Source organism: Thalassophryne amazonica, chromosome 10 (genome assembly GCF_902500255.1).
Source record: "Thalassophryne amazonica chromosome 10, fThaAma1.1, whole genome shotgun sequence".
NCBI classification, from domain to species: Eukaryota; Metazoa; Chordata; class Actinopteri; order Batrachoidiformes; family Batrachoididae; genus Thalassophryne; species Thalassophryne amazonica.
In genome coordinates, this window is record NC_047112.1 from 11,315,108 (window position 1) to 11,340,499 (window position 25,392).

The 25,392-nt window shown below is 42.3% G+C and overlaps 1 protein-coding gene across 1 annotated transcript in view; it reads right to left on the reverse strand.

Moving 5' to 3' along the window:
- Positions 1–25,392, reverse strand: part of brinp3a.1 (bone morphogenetic protein/retinoic acid inducible neural-specific 3a, tandem duplicate 1) — a 176,705-nt gene that overhangs the window by 146,060 nt on the left and 5,253 nt on the right. The window lies entirely within an intron of this gene.

A 25,392-nucleotide genomic window follows, 5' to 3' on the forward strand; every position in this document is an offset into this window, starting at 1 on the left:
CACTGTGTTCGTACACGTGAACACGAGCGTGCACAAAACTGTTGCCGTGGTATCATGCATGCTTGCCCGACCATGTGTCCTTCCCGACAGCAGCTGGTGTGTTTCGTGGTTTGTCATTTTGGTTTTTGTGAGCGGATTTTCAGCCAGTTTCTGCTTCTTCCGCCCAATTTCGTGTGATGTGTGAAGGGGCCCGAAAGAGTGAACAACATCACATCTCCAAACCAATGTGAGATTACTTCATGCTCTAGTCCAGGGATCATGTGCCATGAAGAACCAAGACACTTCAGGTTTCCCTTTTTACCAGTCACCTCAGCAGGTGATTTCATTGATGGTCAGGTGTTTATGTTCAGGGTAGAAGCTCATCAGCAACCCACCTGCTGAGGTGATTGGTTCCAAGGAAAACCTGAACCGTCTTGGCCTTCGTTGCTCACCCCTGCTCTAGTCTCTTCAATGCATTGAAATGCATGCACGTCACAGACCCTGACAATGAAACTACAAAGAAACACCAAAGCTATTGAAATGCCTAGCTATCAAAGCTACTGAAAAACTATCAATGTCATCTGGAGCCATTGATGCTCCAGAAGACTCCTGGGAATCTTATACACCAACCATGGTGCACATGATGAAGTGTGGAGAAGAATGATACATCTGAGATTCTATGAAGATCTGTTTTCTCCTGTGAAGAGGAACCTGAATGGGTATGACCATGTAATAAGATCTTCTTGTCTCTCCAATACCATCCTGCATGGAACAGTTCTGAGGGAAGAGAAGAAGAGGACAGATAACATTGATGAGAGGACAGGGAAGAGGACAGCAGATACCCAGGTCATAGCACATGACCGTGACCGTGGCAAATGGAGAGAAAAGAGAAATTAGAGGTTTGATTTTAATGTTTTTATTTAACCTTCCTTTAACCTGGTGGTTAATTAACAGTGATTTTTTTTTAAATAAGAATTCGTCTCATGCACGCAGAACACGTGTTGCATTTCTGCAGAATCCTGATTGACGAAGGCTTCAACTCCCTTTGCGTATGAGTTGTAACAGCATCACGGGACGCACTGATGACAACTCAAAAGGCAGTAACCTCAATTTTACTGATCTATAAGGGAGCATAAGTGCATCTGCAAGAGGCAACTAGTGGTGATGAGCAATACAAATGACTCAATAATACTTGATGTTTTTGGCTTTTAACATTTGTAAATCTGTTTTGCCACATTTGAGACACATCGGATGTCTCAAGCTTACATTTAGTGTTTCTGAACAGTCTGGGATAGATGACAAGTGCAAGGAAAAAAAATAAAAACATCAGAGGGCTGATGCAGACCCTCAAGTCTCTACAAACCATGATAGAAATGTACACATATATATATATATATATATATATATATATATATATATATATATATATATATATTCATGAATTCATTCATACTAATCATTCAAAATATATTTTGCAGATGAATAAATGCTTTAGACCCGCAATTCCTCTTGGTTTTTGAGAAAAACATCAAAAAATAAAAGGGCAACACAGTGGATAAGTGGTTAGGGCTGTTGAATCAAAGCAAGAAGCTCGTGGGTTAGATTCCCACCAGTGCCCATTCTGTGTAGAGTTTGCATGGGTTCTGTCCGGGTGCTCCGGCTTCCTCCCACATCCAAAAACATGCAGGTTCCGTGAATTGGAAACTGTACATAGGTGTGTGTGCACAGTGTACCCCACCTCACACCCCCATGACTGCTGGGATACAATTCATCCGGAAAGTATTCACAGCACTGCCCTTTATCCACATTTTGTTATGTTACAGCCTTATTCCAGAATGGACAGAAATTATTTTTTTCCTCAAAATTCTACACCCAATACCCCCTAATGCCAGTGTGAAAAAAAAAGTTTTTTGAGATTTTTGCAAATTTATTAAATAAATAAATAAATACAATCACATGTACATAAGTATTCACATCCTTTGCCATGAAGCTCAAAAATGAGCTCAGCTGCATCTTCTTTTCCACTGATCATTCTTGAGATGTTTCTACAGCTTAATTGGAGTCCACCTGGGGTAAATTCAGTTGACTGGACATGATCTGGAAAGACACACACCTGTCTACATATAAGGTCCCACAGTTGACAGTGCATATCAGAGCACAAACCAAGCATGAAGTCAAAGGAATTGTCTGTAGACCTCTGAGACAGGATTGTCTCGAGGCACAAATCTGGTGAAGGGTACAGAAACATTTCTGCTGCTTTGAAGGTCCCAATGAGCACAGTGGCTTCCATCATCTGTAAATGTAAGAAGATCAGATCAACCAGGACTCTTCCTAGAGCCACCCATTTAACCTGGGTAATCAGGGGGAGAAGGGCCTTAGTCATGGAGGTGATCAAGAACCCAATGATCACTCTGTCACAGCTCCAGCATTCCTCTTTGTTGAGAGGAGAACCCTCCAGAAGCACAACCATCTCTGCAGCAATCCACCAATCAGGTCTGAATGTACCCACTTGCTTCTATAATGGAGTATGTGAGTACATAACAATGGATGGGCATCAAAAAAGTGTTTTGTTTTTTTTCCACACCATTTTTTCCTTTACCTCGACTTTTGCCTAAACTACTCTAAAATGTAATTGTCTCTTGATATTTATCCAAGTAATATCCCCACCATGTATGAGCCATCAAGGTTTCTTGGTTACTGAGATATATTAAAATAAGTGTTTGTAGCGAAGTGATCATGTTTGTCCAAAGTATTGTTAACGGTAATCACTTGAATGTAAGAAGTCTGTGATCTAGTATTTCTGTCCAAAGAAATGCTAGTACTATTTGCACTGGTATTATTAGCTTGGTGCCATTGGGTCCACTGTTCCTCCATGGTTACTGAGGCAATATGCCAGGCATAATTTTTAATAGTCACACCCAGGCCATCCATCATGAAAACCACCACCCAGTCTGCAAAATATATCTTCATAATGACCTGAACCAAGGTTAACCTGGTAGTGTGAGCATGTTTGGTATCTCCAAGAAGGGGGTATCTTCAGGCTTAATTTGTCATGCCTGTCTTTATCCACCTTTATTTACTCCACCTCTTTATCCATGTATAAGTTGGCCAGGAGTTATGGGGCTATTCCACAGAGTGCCATTTCTTCCCCCTTTAATCTCGAAAAGCAAATCTGGGCATATTTTGAAGCATCATGGTAATGTCTTGATCCATCTTTGTCAATCGTGAACAAACTTGGCATACGTAGTAGTTATGGCCATCATTGGCACCAGATGTGAAATCGGGATGCAATTTTTGAACTGTTTAAAAATTTCATCCCAATTCTCGAAATCGTTGATAGTACTTGGTAACTTTCTGGTATTTGTTGTCTTAATGACTTCAGTCATATTTAATGTCTTTAAACGGGGTATTCATCGTGACCTACACCTTGAAACTTGTTTGATCGTGCAACATCAGGGTAAAAATGTGAGGCTGAAGCAGTGGTTGTTGCAGGTTTTGGCCAAGGGCTCCTTTATTTCATTTTAGGGTGGGTTGCCAGGTCTGTATGTTATAAGCCAACAGTTCCCAGGTCTGCACTTTAGAACCCACCCTGTTAGGAAGCAAGCCGGATTAGGCCCTTTCATCCAGTTATTGCACTTTTTTGAACAGTGGGCCATCATAGGAAAAATGCTCCCTGTGGAATAGCCCTGTTAGGTGACATGATGCGCTGCCAAGACGGCACAATCTATGGCTTCAAACCTGCTCTTCAGAAAACGACTGGGTGATGCCACAGAGGGTGTGTCTAGTGCATATACAGTCTATGGATCCAACAACGCATTTCCAGGAGGTAGGCGAGAGATTTTAACAGAAATTCACAGAATTAATTACTCCTGGAATCTGAACTAAAATGGTCAGATGAAATCCATGTAGAATGTGACTCAAAGTTCTTGTTCGACATGATGGCAACACTTTTTCATGGACAACCACCTGCAAGTTCCTTTTACAGCACAAGATTTCTTGGATTACTTTGAGAAGAAAATAGAAGACATTAGGTTAAACATACCCCAGCATGCCTTAACCCAGCCACTACATCCTGCTATTGAGGTGGATGCCATTACTGAGCTATTACCTAGATTTACAGAATTTGATGGTATCTCACTAGGCGTGCTGATGAAACTCGTAACATCTATAAAAGACACACCTGCTTATATGATCCTACACCAACAAAACTGTTTAAGGACCTGTGGCCCACTCTTGGGCAGACTGTGCTGGAAATGATTAATCTCTCATTAACTTCTGGATCTATTCCTAAATGTTTCAAATATGCAGTGATTAAACCATTACTTTAGAAATCTAATCTTGACCCTAGTGTATTGAAGAACTATAGGCCTATATCAAATTATCATTTTGCTCTAATATTCTGGAAAAAAAGTGGTTTCATGGCAGCTCATGCACCACCTTACTGAGAATAATCTTTTTGAGCCACTGCAGTCTGCTTTTAGAAAATATCATTCCACAGAGACAGCTCTCACTAAAGTGGTGAATGATCTCCAAATCAAAATCAAAACAAATTTATTAATTTATGTAGGGCCAATTCACAATGAAATCGTCTCAAGGGACTTCACACAACATAATAAAAACAGAAAAAATGGAACAAAAAATTTCAAAACACAATAAAAAGACAAAACCATAAAAGAATACAAAAATAAAAACACATCATAACACTAACGATAAAACAAGGAAAATAAATGAGTCTTTAAACGCAATTTAAAAGTCTCCACAGTATCCGACTGCCATATGTGTGCTGGGAGATCGTTCCACAGAGCTGGGGCATGGTAGGAGAAAGCTCTGTGACTGGCAGACTTTTATTCACCCTGGGAACACATAGAAGTCCTGCACCCTGAGAACGCAGGGCCCGAGCTGGTACCTAGGGGCTTACCAGGTCAGCCAGATAAGGAGGTGCAAGTCCATGAAAAATCTCATGAACTAATAACAGTACCTTAAAATCTTATCTTGCAGCCACTGGGAGCCAGTGCAGGGATGCCAAAACGGGCGTAATGTGGTCGAACTTTCTGCTTTGTGTCAAAAGTCTGGCAGCAGCATTTTCAACCAGTTGAAGACCCCTAATCCTGGGCTGCGGTAAACAAGAATCATGCTTGATGCATGAATGCATGAATCAAAGTCTCAGCATCAGCCAAAGACAGGATAGGATGAATCTTCACTATATTTCGCAAATGGAAGAAAGCAGTCCTCGTAATGTCTCTAAGGTCAAAAGACAACATAGGATCAAAAATTACCCCAAGATTCCTCACTTTATCCATATGATGTATAACACACGAACCTAAGCTAAGCACTAGCTGATCAAATTGATGCCGATACCGTCTGCTTGTAATGGATTTGGACACCACTACAGTTCTGGTGTGTTAGATCTCAGTGCTGCATTTGATACCGTGGATCATCATATTCTCTTTGATAGGCTGGAGATTCATTTTGGGATTACTGGGAGTGCCCTTGCGTGGTTGATGTCATATCTGACCAGTCGTTCTCACTGTGTTTTGTACAGTAACACTACCCCTAACCTTAGTGATATGAAATTTGGGGTTCCACAGGGGTCTGTCTTAGGCCCCCTGATTTTCTTCCTTTATATACCACCCCTTGGGCACATATGCCAGCCATTTGGGATTACCTTTCATTGCTATGCTGATGATATTCAGTTATACATGCTGATAACTGCTGGTAATCTCATCCACATAAAATCCTTCAAAGATTACCTTGCATCAGTGAGAAGCTGGATATCTAGCGACTTCCTACTTTTAAACTCTGGTGTCTTTTGGCAAACTGTAGCTGAAATTTCACTCTATGTTTCACTCTAATTTGTGAGGGAGTGCCAAGATCGCACCGTTGTGTTTGTCTGCCCATCTGTTGCTCTCCAGTCTGTTTGTTTTATTATTTTTAACTTATGCTATTTATGAAACGGAGTCTCTTTTGATGTATGATCACCAAACATTGGTCCAGGGTGTGGTGCTTTCATCGGCGGGTGGACAGAATTTTCTGCCTCCATTTTTATTGGAGGTCCCGGCTTTTCTGTGCTGGGTTTCTGTGGTGCCTTTTGGCTGAAAGCGCAGTCGCCGCCGTGTGAGACAATGTGGCCAGCTGGTGAAGCTGAAGTTTCGTTTGGCTCACTGTTGAGCATCTGGATGTTCTGTGCACAGAGTTCTGGCAGGATCTGTGCTGCCCTGGCACCTTGTGGATCTGGCTGAAGCCTGTGTGATGACTGTGGTTGGCTTCGAGGACTGTCGGCCCAGCCGTCCATGTCTTCGCTGGATTGATTTACACCAGCGGTGCTCTGGGAACCTGGGTCTGTTTCGCTGGGTTCCTCGGCAGGTTGAAGTCTATAGTCCAGTTCCAGTCTCAGCTTTGGCCAGGGTTGGCCCGGTAAATGCCAGATCACTAGCTAATAAATGGACAAAATTGGGTGTGGAGTCCATTGGCTCGGCGGGGAATTTGGTGCAGAAAACCCACTGTGGTGATGGTGGTTTTTCAGAGAGGGTTATTTGTCAAGTTGAGACCATGACTTGTTTTTGTGGACATGTCTCTGGAGATCATGGAGGGATGTATTTTGCAAACTTGACTTCCATTGCTATGTTGGATGACACTGAAATAGAGGATGGCCCATTGGCTGCTCCAGCAATATTAAATATTTTGTGTCTGCAACCTAAAATCCACACAAAATGTCTTAAACCTAAGCCTACTTCCAGGCACCTTGTGTATGTGGCTCTGGAAGCATCCCTATATTCGAACCGTCAAACTGTCAACCCACTGAGATCCTTAGTTTGGGTCTCATTAACACCAGATCACTATCCTCGAAATTATTGGTGGTTAAGGATCTAATTATGGATCATCATCAAGATATGACAAGGTTATGTGAAACCTGGCTTAAATCTACAGCTGTCCTTCCTCTGAATGAGGCCAGCCCACTGGCATACACATTTACTCACTTTTCTCGTGATGTGAAGCAAGGCAGAGGTGTTGCTTTTATCTATAAATCTAGGTTTACCTTATTAACTATCGGGGGTCACAAATATAATTTGTTTAAGCATCTAATTCTCCCCTATGCCCATGATGCTACGCATTGCCAGGGTCAGAAAAATGGAAATCAATTATGTTATTTTGTCACCGTTTACAGGTGTCGCGGCCCAGATTCTGATTTCTTAGATGAATTTGGTGCATTTATCTCTAGCTTGTGAAGTAGTGCAGATAACATCTTGATTATCGGTGACTTTAACATTCATATAAATAAGCCCCCTGATCTCCTTTGCAAATAAAGTAAGTATCTTCGGCTGCTCCCTTGTTTGCACTCGGGGTCGCCACAGCAAATCCAAGGTGGATCTGCAAGTTGATTTGGCACAGGTTTTACGCCGGATGCCCTTCCTGACGCAACTCCACCTTACATGGAGAAATGTGGCAGGGGTGGGATTTGAACCCGGAACCTTCTGCACTGAAACCAAGTGCATTAACCACTTGGCCACCACCCCTATAAATCTCCTTTGCAAATCATTTATGGAAATTGTAGGTGCTTTGGAATTCCAGCAATGCATTCAGGACTCTGCGCACATTAGTGGAAATACCCTGGATTTGTTTCTCGCATGTGGTTTTGCTGTTATGGGTGTTGACATCATGCCTCTTGCATCAGTGGTCTCCAACCATGCATTTATTAGGTTTACATTTTCGCTGCTGTGTTTAATGGAACAACAACCCTGTCTATTACTGCGGTGGCACAGTAATAGTACTGCGTTTGATACCGTGGATCATTATATTTTACTTGAAAAGTTGGAGAATCATTTTGGGATTACTGGAAGTGCCCTTGCGTGGTTGACATCATACCTGTCCAGTCATTCTCACTGTGTTTTTTACAGTAACACTACTTCTAACCTTAGTGACATAAAATTTGGGGTTCCACAGGGATCCTTTATAGGCCCCCTGCTTCTCCCCCTTTATGTCGCACCCCTTGCGCAAATACTGCAGGATTTTGGGACTGGCTTTCATTGTGATGCTGATGATACTCAAATGTACACGCCAGTAACTGCTGGTGATCTCATTCACATGAAATCTTTAGAAGACTGCCTTGCAGTGAGAAGCTGAATTTCTAGCAACTTTCTACTTTTAAACTGTGATAAGACTGAAAAGATGGCTCTTGGTCCAGCGAGACATTGGCATCAATTTTACCAGCTGGCACTTAGCTTAGGTTTGTGTGTTATACATCATATGGACAAAATGAGGAACTTTGGGGTAATTTTTGATCCTACATTGTCCTTTGACCTCCACATTAGAGACATTACGAAGACTGCTTTCTTCCACCTGCGAAATATAGTGAAGATTCGTCCCATCCTGTCTAAGGCTGATGCTGAGACTCTGATACATGCATTGATCTCTTCCAGATTGGACTATTGTGATGTTCTATTTTCTGGTTCACTACAGTCCAGCACTGGGGTCTCCAATTGGTTCAAAATGTTGCTGCCAGACTTTTGACACAAAGCAGAAAGTTTGACCACATTACACCCATTTTGGCATCTCTTCACTGGCTTCCTGTACCTGTGAGATCAGATTTTAAGGTTCTGCTACTAGCTTATAAAAGTTCACGGACTGGCACCTCCCTACCTAGCTGACCTAATTAAACCTTACGTACCTATCTGGGCTCTGTGTTCTCAAGGTGCAGGACTACTTTGAGTCCCTAGGGTGCATAAAAAGTTTGTGGGTCACAGAGCTTTCTCTTATCATGCCCCTGTTCTGTGGAATGATCTCCCTGCATGGATACGGCAGTCAGAATTTTTAAATCCAGACTTATTTATTTTCACTTTTGTATGGCTAGCATACTGGCATAGTATGTTTCTATGCTTTTTACTCTTTTAAATTTATTTTATTAGGAAACGGAGCCTGCCGTGGCCTCAAATTTATCTAAATTCTTCTAGTGAAGCTTAGGGGTAGCGGCCGGCGATCACCTTAGTATTTCTTTTGTTCTTCTTGTTGCTTAATGCTGACAAATTATACTGTATTTCTTGTCTTTCTGATGCCTGATTCTGTTTTTTTTTGTCTCTGTTTGAGGTGTGTCTCCATCCAGAGATGGGTGTGGTGTCTGTTTCTGAAACCCTCCTGTCCTGTGCACCGGCAAAATTTCCTGTATATTCGTTTTGTGAATTGTTTTGTAATTTGTGTCAGTAGCATGGCCCAAGCAGAGGGTCACCCCTTTGCATCTGGTCTGCTTGAGGTTTCTTCCTCAAATCGTCAGAGGGAGTTTTTCCTCACCACTGTCGCCTGTGTGCTTGCTCTTGTAGTTGGTAAGGTTTGACCTTACTTGTGAAGCGCTTTGAGGCAACTTTGTTTTGATTTGGCACTATATAAATGAAAATAAATTGAAAAAAAAATTGTTTACATATGTAAACACAGATTTATGAATCAAAATGAAAGCAGGAGCTTTCTTTGTCACTCTGCAGTGAGCTGGGAGAATTTGTTTTTGCCTTCCCCAGTCTGGTGGGTTGAGATTGAGTGAGTGGGTATGCAGCACATCTATTTGTGTGCTGAGAGTGATGTCAGTTTTATTCATTTTAATTTGGCTTCTGACTCGAGGGTGATAGTCAAACGGTCCCAAGATCACCTCGACTCCGAGAGTTCATTTATGCCAACATCTTGCACGCAGAGAGCAGAGTGCTAAAGAACCCGTTCTGCTACAAGAGCAAAAATATTATGTCCAAAGCTTGTCTTACAGACCAGATACTCTGTGGAGAGCACGAGATACAAGGTATTATTTAATGAACACCAGATTTTACCCAAAAATGTGTCTAAAATATTATTTCATGAGCACGATATATGTAGTAGATAGCATCTGGTGCACACAGTAATGTCCTGTCCGCATCAGACACTACCTGATTCATACCAGGTGCTATTTGATGAGCACTCTAAACAGCATTAGTGAGGGGTGGGGGGAGGGGAGACTCGGAATAAGATTTAAAAAATATTTCATTTATTTTTCCTTGACAACCATCAGGCATGTATGAAACCAAAATGTGACTATGGCTTATTTCTTCCATCCCTAAGTTTTGTCTCCAGAACAGAAAGATGCACAAAATCTCAAATTAGCGCCCTTTTAAGTTTCAAAAGATATGGCAACACGCTCTAAAGTAATTCTCGGAGACAAAACATAAACTAAAATGAGGCTGATGTGAGAATGTCACTTATTGTCGTTCAAGATGTACTACAGCAAACCTTGTGCAATAAAAGTTTCCTTCAGGTTGATGATCAAACCAGGTACTGTCTCATGTGCACAATACAGTATATTAACTTGTGCACCTACAATTAGAGAGCATGTATTAATATCTTGAGTGCACTGGATATAATCTAATGTGCTTCAAACATCATGGACTGAGCACAAGATATCGGCTTGACCGATGTGCTCACCATATCTTGTACACACAAGATACTATATAGTGTGCACCACATATCAACTTGTGTGGATAAAAAAATGATTAGCTTACATGATGTCCATGGGAATGGGACCTGCATCTTGTTCTTTAGGTGTAGGTCATTCCCCAATTTGCACATAATTCCATTTTTGGGTGTGGCACTTCAGCAGCTGTAAAAAGTCAACAATGAAAAAGGTCTTCTGTTTGTGCAGTCCATGGGAATAAGTCTGTTGTTGCCTGACATTAAAGGGTGGCAGAAATTATGAAGTGGATGGAGGAAAGTTGTTTGGAGCCTCATCTCTGAAAACAGAAAACCACAGGAACACCAAGGGTCTTGTCTCTGGAGGGTCGAGACTGGTGTGGACTGGACTTGTGTTTTGGCTCCAGAAGATCTTTTGTCAAGGCAAAGATAATCATCTCCCACTGGTGTTAAGGATGTTTGGACATCCACGCATTGCAGCAACAGCAGTTTCTGGGGTTCCTTGACCTGGAAGCTGACAGATTTTGGTGGATGTTTACCCCAACATTTGGTGTAGACACTCTAAAGGTCAGCATACTAAGGGAGTAGCCATTGCTGTGGTGGACTCGCTCCTTTTAATCGTATGAGCTAAGGTTGATATGGTGTTCTCACCAGAGGATGCTGACAACTATTGCTGAACTGTAGGGTCTACATAAATGCCTAATCACATCTGACCATAGGCTTGCTGTAACTTCCCAAATGCTTCAGTTGATGCCTAACTGCCTTCTGCTCAGAATCCCAAACTTAATTTGCTTGAACTTCAAGATCAGACTGTTTTGTGGGAATTTTCATCAAGTCTGGGTGGAGGACTTTCAAACTTTATCAGAACTGGTGACCTTAATGGAATGCAAGTATTATTTCACAATAAGACCCTGAAAGTTACCAGAGACTGCACTGCACTGCAGGACTTAGAAGAAAACCCAAGGTGGATCAGAAGCTGAGAAACAGGGTCACACCTACTGAGGGTAGACTAGATGGCATTTATGAGATAATGTGAGCAGGTGCTACATGAACTGTATTCTCGTCACCTTTGGCATGCTTGTAGAGGAACTGGATGACTTTGTTCCTCCTAACCTACATTTCATCCCACAACAGTCATGCCAAGTGGTGGCACAGTCTTAACAGATGATTCAGTTATGCTGACCCACTAGTTTAGCAACTTTGAGAAGTTATGTAGGTCTGACTCTCCTGCTATATCATTGTATATCTCCAGTTCCAGAGTTCTGGTTACTGATGTGCCAATCAGTTAAAACAAACAAATTTCACTGAGATTGTGGTGAAACATCTACAGGTGAAGAAAGGTGCAGCTATCTGTGGTGTCAGGGTCCACTGGGCAGATGGAGATACTCCCCTCTTTGTTTGCAAACAAGCTTTGCTTCCATCTGGGAGCCAATTATGAGCCCACTAAACTGCTCTCTGTGCCAAAAACAAAAAAAAAAAAAAAGAGGTACACATAAGGATCATTTTTCACAAGTCTAAGTCCACATTACTTATCACTCAGCATCCACAGTCTGGCTTCAAGCATCCAGCAGTCTGGCTTCAAGCCCCTGAAGTCATCCATCAACTGCATTCTCACTCTGGGTGCTCAATCACTCCAAGTGTGAATACAGGCATCACTTCTTTGCAAGCTGTATCAACTTAAAAAAAGCATTTAGTTTGGTTGATCAACTGGTTGTGCAGGACATCCTGAGAATTTGCAAGATCCCCCCAAAAATGACTGGACATAACCACCAGGTACTATGATTGTTGTGTAGAGTGAGGGCAGAGTCCATGACTTCTTCCCAGCAATTTCTGACATTTGTCAGGGAATGTGTTGTGGTTCCTGCTCTGTTGAAGATTTTCAAGGACTGGACACTGGGTAGTATTGTCTAGTGCAACAACTTAAGTGTGAGTGAGGAAAGGTTCACTTACATTGAGCTTGCAGATGGTTTTGGAATTTTTGATGTGCAATTGTGTCTTGGTGTTTAGGTTTGTAATTTTCCTGAATCAAGAGTAAGATCCATGTTGTCAATGATTTAGTGGACTCAGCCCTCAGAAGTTCATCCATTTATTTTGTACGTGTTAAGCCTGTACATAAATTCGCTCACATGCATTAGCATTCACTGTCTGGGACCACAGGCTATGAGACTGAGAGATAACCGTTAGAAGATTATGCACTCATGAGGTAGATGGATAAAGGTGGCTGGTGAGCTCAGGTACTGACTACATGTCTTTGGTTTGACATCCCTCCAGAGGATCCTTGTATATCACAGAAATTACTGGGCCAAACAGTCACTTTAGGGGGCACAGATAGTGCATTTGAAGGGACCATCAGCTACAACATTATGAACATGTGGCACACTTCTTTAGGGCCCCTTCCCACATAACACCATTGAAGCTGACCGGAGAATGAAGGAGGAATCGTATGCCAATCGTAATAAATTGGAACCGCCTCGAATGCCTCACACAGCAGTCTCCACAACCATTCGGGCACAGCACATGCACTCTACATTTGCATGCTACTTGCGGCAGAAACTCATTTTAATGGTGTGCAAGATGAGGTCGCACTGCCATCTGAATGTGTTCATAGCATTCACGTGGCGTGTCGAATGCAGGTCAGACATATTGTGTTGAGGAGCTGAACAAAATCATTGGCCATGTCGCACCGTGGACAAATGGTGTGATCAATCAATCAACTCAATCAACTTTTTTCTTGTATAGCGCCAAATCACAACAAACAGTTGCCCCAAGGCGCTCCACATTGCAAGGCAAGGCCATACAATAATTATGAAACACAGTCTACGTCTAAAGCAACATAACCAAGGGATGGTCCAGGGTCACCCGATCCAGCCCTAACTATAAGCCTTAGCGAAAAGGAAAGTTTTAAGCCTAATCTTAAAAGTAGAGAGGGTATCTGTCTCCCTGATCTGAATTGGGAGCTGGTTCCACAGGAGAGGAGCCTGAAAGCTGAAGGCTCTGCCTCCCATTCTACTCTTACAAACCCTAGGAACTACAAGTAAGCCCGCAGTCTGAGAGCGAAGCGCTCTAATGGGGTAATATGGTACTACGAGGTCCCTAAGATAAGATGGGACCTGATTATTCAAAACCTTATAAGTAAGAAGAAGAATTTTAAATTCTATTCTAGCATTAACAGGAAGCCAATGAAGGGAGGCCAACACGGGTGAGATATGCTCTCTCCTGCTAGTCTGAACCAACTGAAGGCTTTTTAGGGAACTTTTAGGACAACCTGATAATAATGAATTACAATAGTCCAGCCTAGAGGAAACAAATGCATGAATTAGTTTTTCAGCATCACTCTGAGACAAGACCTTTCTGATTTTAGAGATATTGCGTAAATGCAAAAAGGCAGTCCTACATATTTGTTTAATATGCGCGTTGAATGACATATCCTGATCAAAAATAACTCCAAGATTTCTCACAGTATTACTAGAGATCAGGGAAATGCCATCCAGAGTAACGATCTGGTTAGACACCATGCTTCTAAGATTTGTGGGGCCAAGTACAATAACTTCAGTTTTATCTGAGTTTAAAAGCAGGAAATTAGAGGTCATCCATGTCTTTATGTCTGTAAGACAATCCTGCAGTTTAGCTAATTGGTGCGTATCCTCTGGCTTCATGGATAGATAAAGCTGGGTATCATCTGCGTAACAATGAAAATTTAAGCAATACCGTCTAATAATACTGCCCAAGGGAAGCATGTATAAAGTGAATAAAATTGGTCCTAGCACAGAACCTTGTGGAACTCCATAATTAACTTTAGTCTGTGAAGAAGATTCCCCATTTACATGAACAAACTGTAATCTATTAGACAAATATGATTCAAACCACCGCAGCGCAATGCCTTTAATACCTATGACATGCTCTAATCTCTGTAATAAAATTTTATGGTCAACAGTATCAAAAGCAGCACTGAGGTCCAACAGAACAAGCACAGAGATAAGTCCACTGTCCGAAGCCATAAGAAGATCATTTGTAACCTTCACTAATGCTGTTTCTGTACTATGATGAATTCTAAAACCTGACTGAAACTCTTCAAATAGACCGTTCCTCTGCAGGTGATCAGTTAGCTGTTTTACAACTACCCTCTCAAGAATCTTTGAGAGAAAAGGAAGGTTGGAGATTGGCCTATAATTAGCTAAGATAGCTGGGTCAAGTGATGGCTTTTTAAGTAATGGTTTAATTACTGCCACCTTAAAGGCCTGTGGTACATAACCAACTAACAAAGATAGATTGATCATATTTAAGATTGAAGCATTAAATAATGGTAGGACTTCCTTGAGCAGCCTGGCAGGAATGGGGTCTAATAAGCATGTTGATGGTTTGGATGAAGTAACTAATGAAAATAACTCAGACAGAACAATCGGAGAGAAAGAGTCTAACCAAATACCGGCATCACTGAAAGCAGCCAAAGATAACGATACATCTTTGGGATGGTTATGAGTAATTTTTTCTCTAATAGTCAAAATTTTGTTAGCAAAGAAAGTCATGAAGTCATTACTAGTTAAAGTTAATGGAATACTCAGCTCAATAGAGCTCTGACTCTTTGTCAGCCTGGCTACAGTGCTGAAAAGAAACCTGGGGTTGTTCTTATTTTCTTCAATTAGTGATGAGTAGAAAGATGTCCTAGCTTCACGAAGGGTTTTCTTATAGAGCAACAAACTCTTTTTCCAGGCTAAGTGAAGATCTTCTAAATTAGTGAGACGCCATTTCCTCTCCAACTTACGGGTTATCTGCTTTAAGCTACGAGTTTGTGAGTTATACCACGGAGTCAGACACTTCTGATTTAAAGCTCTCTTTTTCAGAGGAGCTACAGCATCCAAAGTTGTCTTCAATGAGGATGTAAAACTATTGACAAGATACTCTAACTCCCTTACAGAGTTTAGGTAGCTACTCTGCTCTGTGTTGGTATATGACATTAGAGAACATAAAGAAGGAATCATATCCTTAAACCTAGTTACAGCGCTTTCTGAAAGACTTCTAGTGTAATGAAACTTATTCCCCACTGCAGGGTAGTCCATCAGGGTAAATGTAAATGTTATTAAAAAATGATCAGACAAAAGGGAGTTTTCAGGGAATACTGTTAAGTCTTCTATTTCCATACCATAAGTCAGAACAAGATCTAAAATATGATTAAAGTGGTGGGTGGACTCATTTACTTTTTGAGCAAAGCCGATAGAGTCTAATAATAGATTAAATGCAGTGTTGAGGCTGTCATTCTCAGCATCTGTGTGGATGTTAAAATCGCCCACTATAATTATCTTATCTGAGCTAAGCACTAAGTCAGACAAAAGGTCTGAAAATTCACAGAGAAACTCACAATAACGACCAGGTGGACGATAGATAATAACAAATAAAACTGGTTTTTGGGACTTCCAATTTGGATGGATAAGACTAAGAGACAAGCTTTCAAATGAATTAAAGCTCTGTCTAGGTTTTTGATTAATTAATAAGCTGGAATGGAAGATTGCTGCTAATCCTCTGCTCCGGCCCGTGCTACGAGCATTCTGACAGTTAGTGTGACTCGGGGGTGTTGACTCATTTAAACTAACATATTCATCCTGCTGTAACCAGGTTTCTGTTAGGCAGAATAAATCAATACGTTGATCAATTATTATATCATTTACCAACAGGGACTTAGAAGAAAGAGACCTAATGTTTAATAGACCACATTTAACTGTTTTAGTCTGTGGTGCAATTGAAGGTGCTATATTATTTTTTCTTTTTGAATTTTTATGCTTAAATAGATTTTTGCTAGTTATTGGTGGTCTGGGAGCAGGCACCGTCTCTACGGGGATGGGGTAATAGGGGGATGGCAGGGGGAGAGAAGCTGCAGAGAGGTGTATAAGACCACAGCTCTGCCTCCTGGTCCCAACGCTAGACAGTCACAGTTTGGAGGATCCCAAAAAATTGGCCAGATTTCTAGAAATGAGAGCTGCTCCCTCTAAAGTGGGATGGATGCCGTCTCTCCTAACAAGACCAGGTTTTCCCCAGAAGCTTTGCCAATTATCAATGAAGCCCACCTCATTTTTTGGACACCACTCAGACAGCCAGCAATTCAAGGAGAACATGCGGCTAAACATGTCACTCCCGGTCTGATTGGGGAGGGGCCCAGAGAAAACAACAGAGTCCGACATTGTTTTTGCAAAGTTACACACCGATTCAATGTTAATTTTAGTGACCTCCGATTGGCGTAACCGAGTGTCATTACTGCCGACGTGAATTACAATCTTACCAAATTTACGCTTAGCCTTAGCCAGCAATTTCAAATGTCCTTCGATGTCGCCTGCTCTGGCCCCCGGAAGACAATTGACAATGGTTGCTGGTGTCGCTAACTTCACATTTCTCAAAACAGAGTCGCCAATAACCAGAGTTTGATCCTCGGCGAGTGTATCGTCGAGTGGGGAAAAACGGTTAGAGATGTGAACGGGTTGACGGTGTACACGGGGCTTCTGTTTAGGGCTACGCTTCCTCCTCACAGTCACCCAGTCAGCCTGCCTTCCCGACTGCACGGGGTCTGCCAGGGGGGAACTAACGGCGGCTAAGCTACCTTGGTCCGCACCGACTACAGGGGCCTGGGTAGCTGTAGAATTTTCCACGGTGCGGAGCCGAGCCTCCAATTCGCCCAGCCTGGCCTCCAAAGCTACGAATAAGCTGCACTTATTACATGTACCGTTACTGCTAAAAGAGGCCGAGGAATAACTAAACATTTCACACCCAGAGCAGAAAAGTACGGGAGAGACAGGAGAAGCCGCCATGCTAAAACGGCTAAGAGCTAGTAGCTACGCTAAGCTAGCGGATTCCCAAACAGGGAATCCGACACTAGACAGGCTGTGGAGCAGCACAGGTAATGCACGACAACAGTGCTAAAATAAAATAAAAATCCACTAGACAGGCTGTGGAGCAGCACAGGTAACGCACAACAACAGTGCTAAAAAATAAAATAAAATAAAAATCCACTGGACAGGCTGTGGAGCAGCACAGGCAACGCACGACAACAGTGCTAAAACAAAATAAAAATCCACTAGACAGGCTGTGGAGCAGCACAGGTAACGCACGACAACAGTGCTAAAATAAAATAAAAATCCACTAGACAGGCTGTGGAGCAGCACAGGTAACGCACAACAACAGTGCTAAAAAATAAAATAAAATAAAAATAAAAATCCACTGGACAGGCTGTGGAGCAGCACAGGCAACGCACGACAACAGTGCTAAAACAAAATAAAAATCCACTAGACAGGCTGTGGAGCAGCACAGGTAACGCACGACAACAGTGCTAAAACAAAATAGAAATCCACTAGACAGGCTGTGGAGAAGCACAGGTAACGCACAACAACAGTGCTAAAACAAAATAAAAATCCACTAGACAGGCTGTGGAGCAGCACAGGTAACGCACAACAACAGTGCTAAAACAAAATAAAAATCCACTAGACAGGCTGTGGAGCAGCACAGGTAACGCACGACAACAGTGCTAAAACAAAATAAAAATCCACTAGACAGGCTGTGGAGCAGCACAGGTAACGCACAACAACAGTGCTAAAACAAAATAAAAATCCACTAGACAGGCTGTGGAGCAGCACAGGTAACGCACAACAACAGTGCTAAAAAATAAAATAAAATAAAAATAAAAATCCACTGGACAGGCTGTGGAGCAGCACAGGCAACGCACGACAACAGTGCTAAAACAAAATAAAAATCCACTAGACAGGCTGTGGAGCAGCACAGGTAACGCACGACAACAGTGCTAAAATAAAATAAAAATCCACTAGACAGGCTGTGGAGCAGCACAGGTAACGCACAACAACAGTGCTAAAAAATAAAATAAAATAAAAATAAAAATCCACTGGACAGGCTGTGGAGCAGCACAGGCAACGCACGACAACAGTGCTAAAACAAAATAAAAATCCACTAGACAGGCTGTGGAGCAGCACAGGTAACGCACGACAACAGTGCTAAAACAAAATAGAAATCCACTAGACAGGCTGTGGAGCAGCACAGGTAACGCACAACAACAGTGCTAAAACAAAATAAAAATCCACTAGACAGGCTGTGGAGCAGCACAGGTAACGCACAACAACAGTGCTAAAACAAAATAAAAATCCACTAGACAGGCTGTGGAGCAGCACAGGTAACGCACGACAACAGTGCTAAAACAAAATAAAAATCCACTAGACAGGCTGTGGAGCAGCACAGGTAACGCACAACAACAGTGCTAAAACAAAATAAAAATCCACTGGACAGGCTGTGGAGCAGCACAGGTAACGCACAACAACAGTGCTAAAAAATAAAATAAAATAAAAATAAAAATCCACTGGACAGGCTGTGGAGCAGCACAGGCAACGCACGACAACAGTGCTAAAACAAAATAAAAATCCACTAGACAGGCTGTGGAGCAGCACAGGTAACGCACGACAACAGCGCTAAATAAAAATCCACTGGACAGGCTGTGGAGCAGCACAGGTAACGCACGACAACAGCGCCCAAAAAAATAAAATCCAAATCAAAATCCACTGGACAGGCTGTGGAGCAGCACAGGTAACGCACGACAACAGTGGTAAAAAATAAAATAAAAATCCACTGGACAGGCTGTGGAGCAGCACAGGTAACGCACGACAACAGTGCTAAAAAATAAAATAAAAATCCACTGGACAGGCTGTGGAGCAGCACAGGTAACGCACGACAACAGTGCTAAAAAAAAATAAAATAAAATAAAATAAAATAATAAAATAAAAATCCACTGGACAGGCTGCGGAGCAGCACAGGTAACACACGACAACAGTGGTAAAAAATAAATAAAAATCCACTAGACAGGCTGTGGAGCAGCACAGGTAACACACGACAACAGTGCCAAAAAAAATAAAATAAAAATCAAAATCCACTGGACAGGCTGTGGAGCAGCACAGGTAACGCACGACAACAGTGCTAAAATAAAATAAAAATCCACTAGACAGGCTGTGGAGCAGCACAGGTAACGCACGACAACAGTGCTAAAATAAAATAAAAATCCACTAGACAGGCTGTGGAGCAGCACAGGTAACGCACAACAACAGTGCTAAAAAATAAAATAAAAATAAAAATCCACTGGACAGGCTGTGGAGCAGCACAGGTAACGCACAACAACAGTGCTAAAAAATAAAATAAAAAAAAATAAAAATCCACTGGACAGGCTGTGGAGCAGCACAGGCAACGCACGACAACAGTGCTAAAACAAAATAAAAATCCACTAGACAGGCTGTGGAGCAGCACAGGTAACGCACGACAACAGTGCTAAAACAAAATAGAAATCCACTAGACAGGCTGTGGAGCAGCACAGGTAACGCACAACAACAGTGCTAAAACAAAATAAAAATCCACTAGACAGGCTGTGGAGCAGCACAGGTAACGCACGACAACAGTGCTAAAACAAAATAAAAATCCACTAGACAGGCTGTGGAGCAGCACAGGTAACGCACGACAACAGTGCTAAAACAAAATAAAAATCCACTAGACAGGCTGTGGAGCAGCACAGGTAACGCACAACAACAGTGCTAAAACAAAATAAAAATCCACTGGACAGGCTGTGGAGCAGCACAGGTAACGCACAACAACAGTGCTAAAACAAAATAAAAATCCACTAGACAGGCTGTGGAGCAGCACAGGTAACGCACAACAACAGTGCTAAAAAATAAAATAAAAATAAAAATCCACTGGACAGGCTGTGGAGCAGCACAGGCAACGCACGACAACAGTGCCAAAACAAAATAAAAATCCACTAGACAGGCTGTGGAGCAGCACAGGTAACGCACGACAACAGCGCTAAATAAAAATCCACTGGACAGGCTGTGGAGCAGCACAGGTAACGCACGACAACAGCGCCCAAAAAAATAAAATAAAAATAAAAATCCACTGGACAGGCTGTGGAGCAGCACAGGTAACGCACGACAACAGTGGTAAAAAATAAAATAAAAATCCACTGGACAGGCTGTGGAGCAGCACAGGTAACGCACAACAACAGTGCTAAAAAAAAATAAAAAAAATAAAAAAATAAAAAATAAAATAAAATAATAAAATAAAAATCCACTGGACAGGCTGCGGAGCAGCACAGGTAACACACGACAACAGTGGTAAAAAATAAAATAAAAATCCACTAGACAGGCTGTGGAGCAGCACAGGTAACACACGACAACTGTGCCAAAAAACAAAACAAAAATCCACTGAACAGGCTGTGGAGCAGCACAGGTAACACACGACAACAGTGGTAAAAAATAAAATAAAAATCCACTGAACAGGCTGTGGAGCAGCACAGGTAACACACGACAACAGTGCTAAAAATAAAATAAAAATCCACTGAACAGGCTGTGGAGCAGCACAGGTAACACACGACAACAGTGGTAAAAAATAAAATAAAAATCCACTGGACAGGCTGTGGAACAGCACAGGTAACGCACGACAACAGCGCCAAAAAATAAAATAAAAATCCACTGAACAGGCTGTGGAGCAGCACAGGTAACACACGACAACAGCGCCAAAAAATAAAATAAAAATCCACTGAACAGGCTGTGGAGCAGCACAGGTAACGCACGACAACAGTGCTAAAAAATAAAATAAAAATCCACTGGACAGGCTGTGGAGCAGCACAGGTAACGCACGACAACAGTGCTAAAATAAAATAAAAATCCACTAGGCAGGCTGTGGAGCAGCACAGGTAACGCACGACAACAGTGCTAAAAAATAAAATAAAAATCCACTGGACAGGCTGTGGAGCAGCACAGGTAACGCACGACAACAGTGCTAAAAAATAAAATAAAAATAAAAACGAAAGCGTTAGCAAACTAGTTAGCTTGCCAACGCTGATGAAGGTTAGCTGATAAAAGCGCTCCGTCGCGATGCTTCGACCGTTAGAGGTCTTCTTTAGGTGTTGGAGCACGGTGAAAAAGTAAAAAAAAGTAAAAAAGTCTTGAAAAAGACTGTTAATTCAAAGAACTCAAACAGCTCAGTTCAAACAGCTAACAGATACAGCAGAACACCGCTGTGCTCCGGAACCAGAAAAAAGTCCACCCTCCACCACAATGGCAGCCTTCACACCTACGGCCAAATATCGGGGCACCCTGGACGAATGGTCATTCGGCCCACTCTCAGCAGGAGAAGGCCAAAGTCCAGGTGCCACCCACGAACATCCAACACCATTTGCGGGGTACATAGAAAAGGTGGGGCAATTTGTGCAGCCAGCACAAGAGCAGACCACTTTCGACCTGGCTGTGCCAGTGGCCCCACATGTTCTATGTGCCCAACGACTGTGCCATTACCAAACAACAGACATCATGCAAGGGTCCCCCCCCCCCACCGGCAACACATGTGGCATGCAAGTGTGTCGCGCTCCCTGCAACGCATGTGGCAGATGTGGACACGATAAGAGCACATTGTTTCATTCATGTCATTTCATGACTGTACATCTATGACCATGGGTCATATACAGAGGAACAGAAGGATCATACTTGTATTGTCTGATCCACAAGAGGGATTAAATATTAGAAATTGAGGAGTGTTTTCTTTGGTGTGTTCACCTCCACAGCAGCGGGGCGATGTGGTGTCACACATTCCAGGTGCTCGCACTGTTTGTGCAAGCACACAAGTGTGCACAATACCGTTGCCAACATATCGTTTATGCCTGTCCGACCGTGCGTCCCTCCTGACAGCAGGTGGAATGTTTCACAATTCCTCATTTTGTTTTTTGTTTACATTTTTTTGGCCAGTTCATGCTTCTTTCGTCCAGCTTTGTGTTACGTGTGAAGGGGCGCTCAGCAAATGGAAAAGTCAAGGTACACCCATGTATCACCGGGCTGGTGCAGACAGATAGCTACTTTCATGAGGGGTTGATCAGTTATCTGCCTGGGTGGTTTACAGCTGTGGCCTTGGGTGGCCCCGTAGAGTGGAGGATGTAACAATACAAGCATATGCTCCCTGACACCTCTATTCCACATGGTGTCATTCTACTACAATCACCCACAATCACTCAACAAAAATATAAACGCAACACTTTTGGTTTTGCTCCCATTTTGTATGAGATGAACTCAAAGATCTAAAACTTTTTCCACATACACAATATCACCATTTTCCTCAAATATTGTTCACAAACCAGTCTAAATCTGTGATAGTGAGCACTTCTCCTTTGCTGAGATAATCCATCCCACCTCACAGGTGTGCCATATCAAGATGCTGATTAGACACCATGATTAGTGCACAGGTGTGCCATAGACTGCCCACAATAAAAGGCCATTCTGAAAGGTGCAGTTTTGTTTTATTGGGGGGGATACCAGTCAGTATCTGGTGTGACCACCATTTGCCTCATGCAGTGCAACACATCTCCTTCGCATAGAGTTGATCAGGTTGTCAATTGTAGCCTGTGGAATGTTGGTCCACTCCTCTTCAATGGCTGTGCGAAGTTGCTGGATATTGGCAGGAACTGGTACATGCTGTCGTATACGCCGGTCCAGAGCATCCCAAACATGCTCAATGGGTGACATGTCCGGTGAGTATGCCGGCCATGCAAGAACTGGGACATTTTCAGCTTCCAAGAATTGTGTACAGATCCTTGCAACATGGGGCCGTGCATTATCCTGCTTCAACATGAGGTGATGTTCTTGGATGTATGGCACAACAATGGGCCTCAGGATCTTGTCACGGTATCTCTGTGCATTCAAAATGCCATCAATAAAATGCACCTGTGTTCTTCGTCCATAACAGACGCCTGCCCATACCATAACCCCACCGCGACCATGGGCCACTCGATCCACAACATTGACATCAGAAAACCGCTCACCCACACGACACCACACACGCTGTCTGCCATCTGCCCTGGACAGTGTGAGCCGGGATTCATCCGTGAAGAGAACACCTCTCCAACGTGCCAAACGCCAGCGAATGTGAGCATTTGCCCACTCAAGTCGGTTACGACGACGAACTGGAGTCAGGTCGAGACCCCGATGAGGATGACGAGCATGCAGATGAGCTTCCCTGAGACGGTTTCTGACAGTTTGTGCAGAAATTCTTTGGTTATGCAAACCGATTGTTTCAGCAGCTGTCCGAGTGGCTGGTCTCAGATGAACTTGGAGGTGAACATGCTGGATGTGGAGGTCCTGGGCTGGTGTGGTTACACGTGGTCTGTGGTTGTGAGGCTGGTTGGATGTACTGCCAAATTCTCTGAAACGCCTTTGGAGACGGCTTATGGTAGAGAAATGAACATTCAATACACGAGCAACAGCTCTGGTTGACATTCCTGCTGTCAGCATGCCAATTGCACGCTCCCTCAAATCTTGCGATATCTGTGGCATTGTGCTGTGTGATAAAACTGCACCTTTCAGAGTGGCCTTTTATTGTGGGCAGTCTAAGGCACACCTGTGCACTAATCATGGTGTCTAATCAGCATCTTGATATGGAACACCTGTGAGGTGGGATGGATTATCTCAGCAAAGGAGAAGTGCTCACTATCACAGATTTAGACTGGTTTGTGAACAATATTTGAGGGAAATGGTGATATTGTGTATGTGGAAAAAGTTTTAGATCTTTGAGTTCATCTCATACAAAATGGGAGCAAAACCAAAAGTGTTGCGTTTATATTTTTGTTGAGTGTAGTATTCTGTCTTCCAGGTAGACTGTTTCAAAACACAAGCATGTTTTTGAATCAGTGGATTTACAGGGATTAACTGTGGTGCATCAGTACCACAATGTGTAATGTGTTCACAGTCTTCGATAAAGAAATCAAACTTGTTATAACACATTATATGTAAGAGTGTAATAATATGGCTTGCTGTGCAGTTAATTGTCCTAGCAGATTAACTAAGATGTCTATGCTTCAGTATTTCCGTCAAATGAATTTTTTCTTATTATTTAGTAGCAACTACTTTTAGCTTGATGACGTTTGGTCCAGTTAATCTGTAGTTACTGTGGAAGTAATTTTTTTCATAATTTTTGAATGAATAACTGAATGAATTAAGTTATTTATTCGGCACACAGATCAACAATAACAAAAACATTGTACTCGTGTGGCGAAAGGGTGAACACAGAAGCTAAGCTTATAAATACCCTCCCCTTATACCATAAAAAATTAAGAATGTATATACACATATAATTATTTATACTCATAACAACAATACCAAAGAAATGTGCACAAACAATAGTACTTAATCAATGCACTATAAATTTAAGACACAACCAAACAAGCAATAGTGCACAATCCCAAACCTAATAACAACATTGGTAAACCTAATTCTTCAAACTATAACAAGTCATTTTTTATGGGTGAATTGAAAGCCACAGCCCACTGTCCAAAAATATGATTTTGTAAAGCACCTGAACCGGAGTTGGCCTGTTAGCTTTAGCTTGCTTGGTAACTGACATGAAGATGTGTGTTTCAGGGTGTGACATAGGCGGAGTAAGCACTGCCACTATGATACTATTGAGAACGGTGCATTTCGAGCTTCAAAACGGCTCTTCTGGGTCCCTCCAGAAAAACAAAAAAATATGGTTGACATCATACAGGGTTTGTCTGGTATATATAGTTTATGGTAGCTAACAGCATTCTGAGATATATCCAACAGCACAACAACAGAACCAGAAGCAGTTCTGATCCTGAGAGATGTGAAGATTGTTCATTTTTACAGAAGAAGTGAGGAAAACCCATAGCAAATTATTCTACTTAACAGCCCAAGATGTTCATGTACACTTCCAGTAAAGACTTCAGTAAAACTGCACGAACTTCTCAGGGTGCACAGAACTGCACTACACGATCTGTGCTGAGGGAATCATACACAAGGCTCAAAGATCACAAACTGGTTTATTTTCTATATATAATCATCATTTCAGTGGATTTTATTCTGTTTGATTGCAACGGTCATGGCAGCCATGGGCTTCAGTTTAGGTCTTTTGAATTAAGCAGCTGGATTTGAGAATCAATAGCACAGGAAAGGAGCAAGAAGACCGAAA